This window comes from Pogoniulus pusillus, chromosome 1 (genome assembly GCF_015220805.1).
Source record: "Pogoniulus pusillus isolate bPogPus1 chromosome 1, bPogPus1.pri, whole genome shotgun sequence".
NCBI classification, from domain to species: domain Eukaryota; kingdom Metazoa; phylum Chordata; class Aves; order Piciformes; family Lybiidae; genus Pogoniulus; species Pogoniulus pusillus.
This window is the reverse complement of record NC_087264.1, coordinates 26,214,322-26,220,707: the sequence shown is the minus strand read 5'-3', so window position 1 is coordinate 26,220,707 and position 6,386 is coordinate 26,214,322.

Here is a 6,386-nt window from a genome sequence, read left to right as displayed (position 1 = left end):
GCGCTGGGGCCGTCGGTGTCGCGACCTCGGGGCACGGGCGTGTGGTGCGAGGGCCGGGCCTTGCCGGGCCGAGTGCTCCTGGGGCCTGCCGCGGGGCCCGGGAGGAGGCGATGGGGCAGAGGGGAGGAGGTGAGTGTCGGGGTCAGGGAGGGCGGACAGGCAGGCAGGCTGGGGCCGTGCCTTGCAGCCTGGCTCAGCGGCGCCCGAAGGAGGCCGATGTGGCGCTGGGCTGGACGGGCGGCTGCGTGCAGCGGCGGACACACGGAATGCGCGGGGCTGCTCTGCTGGCCCGAGGAGGCCCCTGGGGTCGCAGCGGGGGAGCGGCGGCCGGCCGGAGGCCAGGGCGTAGCCGAGAAGGCAGCTGGCAGCCGCCGCGGAGGCGGCAGTGGCCGTGCAGGCGGCGGCGCAGCCCCTGGCGCTTAGGTGCTGCAGAGGACTCGCGTCCCAGCCGGGGAGAAAGAAGCGACCTGGCACTCTCGGCTCTCGGTGCCTTCAGCTGCCCCTGGCATCTGTGCATGGTGCGTCCCCTCCAGAGCTCTGTCCTGACCTGTTGCTTTTAAGAGGTACGAGCTGGCAAAGGAGCGTGCTGTCCGGTTGTGTTCTTTTGAAAGTCCCTTCTAGTCCCTGGAGGGTTTTAAACGCTGTAGCTCCCAACCTGGGACTCCCGTTTATACCAGTCATGATATCCCCTAAAAATACCATCTGAAAAGTACATTGAGGCTTCACAGGCACTGTGGGGAGAGAGCAGATTCTCCCTCATCTCAACAAAAAATAACGGTTTTAACGCCAGAGGCCAGGGGCACTGCACAGCAGAGTACCTGTCTCCAGCGTTCACCTTCCTTTGATCCGGCAGTAATTGCCATGTAACAACTAATCAGCGGTAAATTGCCTACCATGCTTTGCATTTGTATAGGGGATCCTGATGTCTCCAAGGTAGCAGCTGATGAAAGCAGCAGTCCTTGATCTCTACTGAGGTTAGCAGGCTGACTGCCAAACGTTTCCACGGGCTGCAAGAAGAATGCACAGTTTCCAGATGTGACCTGGGGCCTGAGAATCAGGACTTCAAGACCACCTCAACTGTTGAAGACAATGGCAGGTGCAGGGAAGAATTGGACAAGGATGTGGATCCCAGATCCGCATCAGAAAGAGTGCAGATGGGTCATCATGTCCAGGAGATCTGGATCTCTTGTCACCCTAGGGTGGGGTTCACTTGGTTAGCAAGCCATGCAAGGTGTGTGCTCTGACCAGCCAGCTCCAGAAGTGCCTGCAGGAATCTGGTGAAAGGGCAGTTGGGCAGGAATCCCAGCAGCACAGTCCTTCTGAAGGATAGAGTGTAGAGACTTGTAAAAAAGAGAGCAAAACTTCCAAAGATCCCAAACCTGCACCCCCGGAGCATGGGAGAAGAGGCCCATTGGAGAGGCCTGAGAAGCAGGAAGAATACATGGAGCTGATGGAGGGTCATTCTGGCAGCCCAGGCACCCCACCAGAAGCAGTAGCAGTCCCAGAAGGAGATGATCAAGCACAAGTACTATTTCAGGGAGTGTGGTAAAGCCTTCCTGCAGCTCTGCCACCTCATTAAGCGCAGCTTTGTCCATTCTGGCCATAAGCCCTTCCTGTGCACGGAGTGTGGCAAGAGCTATAGTTTAGAGGAGAGCTTCAGAGCCCGTGTGTTGGCTCACCAGGGTGTGTGACCTTTCCAGTGCAGCCAGTGTGACAAGGCTTACTGCACCAAGAGAGACTTGCAGAAGCACCAGGTCCTGCATACTGGCCAGTGCCCCTTCTCCTGCGAGCAGTGTGGCGAGGCCTTTGCACGCCGACCCTGGCCACTGGGACTGGCGTTATAGTGCAGGATGAAGGCTTGCCAAGTGACGTGGTTGTCATCCAGGAAGGGGTGGGCTTGAGAGTAGTGGCAGAAGTGGTGGAAGTTGAGACGATGACTTGACTATCCCAGCCTGCTCTGGCTTCTGTACTTATTAAAATATGGTAAAACCAAAAAGAAAACTATCAACAACAGAGCTCTCCTGTTTCTGTGGCAACAAGGCCCTGTGGCAGAGTTAGCAGTCTTGAAGGTAATTGCCTGTGTAGACCTAGGTCTTTTCGGTAGCTGCTCCTTGTAGCTATGAGCCTGCACCTGCCACATGCTGAGCCTGGGGCGGGGAAGGCATTGGTTCACAGCAGGACTTCTGCTGTGCCTCTGTTACACTGTCAGTAGGTGACAGTGTATTGTGTGGAAGGCAGGAAAATTATCAAAGCAGCAGCTCTGGACGACTTCCTTTTAAGTTTCACTTGCTCTAATTGTTGCTGTTCAGCACTTCCATGGCCTTTTAGTCCAGGAGCGTACTTCTGAACATTTGAAGGTGATGCTGCTGCCAGCCATTGTGGGGAAGCAGCTTCCCAAGTGTTTCCAAGGTGTCTATTGTGTGGGTTTTTTGGAGAGCATTTTTCACAATTAGTGGAAGCCTTTCCTTGGAGCTAGGTCTGAGTGTTGTTCCTTCTCTGCTGTCACCTGTTTTGCTTGCTGTCAGCCTCCTTCCCTCACAGTGAGTGGACAGTCTTTTTTGAGGAAAAGAAGGAATACCTTCCTGTCTCACTACGCAAACAGAATCATAAAGTGGTTTGGGTTGGAAAGGACCTTAAAGTTCCTCTAGTTTCAACCCAACAACCATGTGCAGGGACACCTCCCGCTAGAACAGGGTGCTCAAAGCCCCATCCAACCTGGCTTTGAGCACTTCCAGGGTTGGAGCCTTCACAACTTCTCTAAGCAACCTATTCCAGTGCCTCACCACCCTCAAAGTGGAGAACTTCTTCCTGATGTCTAATCTATCTTTTTCCAGTTGAATCCATTACCCACTGTCCTATCACTACACTCCTTTGTAAATAGTCCTTCTTCAGCAGGCCTCACTTCAAATGCTGAAAGTCTGCTGTAAGGTCTCTCCAGAGATGCCTTTTCTCCAGGTTGATCATCCCAACTCTCTCAGCCTGTCTTCACGGGGGAGGTGCACCAGCCCTCTGGTCATTTTTGTGTCCCTCCTATGGGTGTGCCTTAACAGTTCCATGTTCTTGTGCTGGGGGCTCCAAAGATAGACACAGAGTTTCAGGAGAGGTCTCACGAGAGTGGAGTAGAGGGGGAGAATCACCTCCCTCAACCTGCTGGCCATGATTCTTTTGATACAACTCAGGACACAGTTGGCTTTCTGGGATGCAAATGCACATTTCTGCCTTATGTTGAGCATCTCATCAGACAGCACTCCCAAGTCATACTCCTCGGGACTGCTCTCTATCCATTACCTGTCCAGCCTGTATTTGTGCTTGGGATTGCTCTGACCCAGGTGTAGGACCTTGCACTTGGCTTTGGTGAGCTTCATGAGATTAGCATTGGCCCAATTCTCAAGCCTGTCAAGGTCCCTCTAGATGGCATCCCTTCCCTCCAGCAAATCAGCTGCACTACACAGCTTGGTGGTGTTGTCAGACTTACTGAGGATTCACCTTGCCATCAAAGAGATTATACAGCACTGCTTGCAATATTGAGCCATGAGGAACACCACTCATCATTTGTCTCCACTAAGACACCAAGCCATTGATCATAATTCTTTGAGTGCAATTGTCAGGCCAGTTCTTCACTCACCAAGTGGTCTACTCATCAAATCCATGTCTTTACCAATTAGAGACTAGGATGCCACAGGGGACAATGTTAAAGCATTGTCCAGTGTCACAGCATTGTGCAGTGCAACTTCCCCTGTCCCAAGCCGATGGGCTTCTCATTTCTCCAGCTAAGGGTTCAACAGTTACCTCATCAAGCTCAGAAGATTTTGCCTTTGCCCTCCATGTTCAGCCTATGTCTGTTAATCTGTTTCCCTTGTTCTTTTTAGCACATTCTTGCTTCCACTCTTCCACTTCTTAACTGATTCTGCACCAAAAAGAAGCTACACTCCACTATTCCCACTGCTCTATCTTGGGCTTGGTAGAGTTAGGGCATGGTTTGACTTCTGTATCTTACAGGTCTTTTCCATCTGATTCTATGATTCTGTCTTGCACTTCTCTAACATGTGCATTTAAAAAAAAAAGCCATTTTGTTTGGAACAATGTCACCATGGAAATCAGCAGCAGCACAGTTCTCTTTTGTGTTGCTGTGCTACAGATAACATGAAAAGCTGCTCTGTGGCTTCTACATTTTTTTCCATAAACTTATGACTGGTTTGCAGACACAGTGTCCAAGTCAGATTCACAGCACTTCATTGTGAAGTAAGGGTGGAACATAAATTCAACTAATCAACCTTTGTGTGTCCTCACGTTTTGGTCTTTAAGGTCAGGGAGCAGATGAGTGCAGTCTTTGCCCTGAGCACTTGGAGACAGAGCAGTGGGATCACAAGCCTTGGGGGGGGGACTTGTATTTGGAGCTGCAGTGCATCTTTCTGTTCTCTCTTTGGTGCCTGTCCTAACTCTTGCAGTTTCCAAATATTGACACAGCTGCAAAGCATTCTCACTAGAGCTGGGCTTCTGCACGGTGTGTGAAGGATGTGCCCTCTGTCACAGCAGAAATGGGAGAGGAGGAGCAACTGAGGAGCAACTGCCAATCTGTGACTACCTTTTTTGTTCTGAAATGAAAGGGAAGAGAAAGTAGGAGCAATTATGAAATTCACCTAAGAATTGATCTGAGTAGATAAGAGGGAGGACTGTGCTGTGCTGCACATATCACTAGGCTGAAAAATAAACTTAGCCAGCTTATTCTGCCTGATGGGCACTTGGCGATGATGCCACCACCGTGCCTTTGCCCTTATCTTAGAAGCAGCATGTTCTCACATGAACAACCTTGACAGCAACACTATGAATACAGTTGTTTATCCTAAGAAAATCCTATTAAAAGCCCTGAAGAACAATGCAATGCTGGTGAACCTTGGCATGGATGGGATGAGTGCAGCATGCCATGGTCAGACTAGATGTCTATTTGCTGCTGTACAACTTTATATTTGCAGCATCTGAAGGGCATGGGACTACCTAAGACAATACTCCTTCTTGTGTTTTGCCAAATAAACAGCATTTTAATTATTACATGTTGAGCTTTCAGTGCCTTTCTTAGTGGGGTCCATAACAAACACTTGCACCAGTGCACTACATTTGGTGTAGCTGTCAGGGTTCTGGTGAACAATGCCTTACTGGAAGAAGGGTAATGAGAAAAAGTATAAGCACCTGCCTGGTCCCACATGCTGGCCTGCTCCATTGTACTGCTGGTAATCACTATGCAGTAGCCATAGAATCATAGAATCAGCCAGGTTGGAAGAAACCTCCAAGATCATCCAGCCCAACCTATTACCCAGCCCTGTCCAATCAATTAGACCATGGCACTAAGTGCTTCATCCAGGCTTTTTTTGAACACCTCCAGGGACAGCAACTCAACCACCTCCCTCCCCCGGTGCAACTTGAGACTGTGTCCCCTTGTTATGTCCTCCCCTGGGAGAAGAGACCATGTTGATCACCTGGATGGAGCTCTTGTACACCCTTAGACCTTTGGACAGCAAGCACACAGTTATCCTGGCTAGTGATGCTACATCATGCTGGCCAGATTTCACCTGGGCCTCAGGGCGCTGCTGCAGTGCTGTGGGGAGACAAGTGCAGTGGTCTGTCAGATAGTTGGAACCCTTCATGCAGGCAGGACCTTACCAGATGTCAGGCATGCATGTAAACTGAAGTGTTACACTTCAACCTCATTCCACAGCCAGGGTTCAAATCACAGCTCTCTGTAAACTGGCTTAAACCTGACCAAGGTGTTTGAATGAAAAGGCAACAGGCTATGAACAAAGGTGACAATTCTCTGGGTCCTGAAGTCTTCCCCTCTTGGTAGCTCCTCTGTCCTCAGGGAGAGGGAAACCATCACAGGACATAGAAACCCTTCTGTGAGGGAATGAGTGGGCTGTTCATCCTTTGTGATTGTATCTGAAGTGCTGCAAGTGGTGACCACGCTGGGTAACTCACTTCAGGAACATATTCAGAAATACCCCAACTATTGAACCTGCAACTGTATCCATCACAGAGCAACAGCCCAGGAAAACAGGCTAAGGCTAAAACTTCCATACTCTTGCTTCATGGAAGTTGGAAAAATAGTTCCTTAAGAAATAAACATTTGCCAAAGGCTTTCTTCACTCATAGCGGTGAAGACATCCAAACTCCCAGCTGAAAACCGTAACTGGGAAGGTAAAGGTATGACTTAATTCTCATAACCTAAGAAAAAAATTAGCATCCCTCATTTGTGGAGAGGTGAGGGCAGAAAGAAAATGTAATGACAAAGTTTCTTGCAGGAGCAGTGAACGGATGGAAAAATTAAATGTTTGAGGGATGGAAATTAAAGCCCCTGGAGAGGTGATAGCTGATGCATGCTCTCCTGCTGCAGA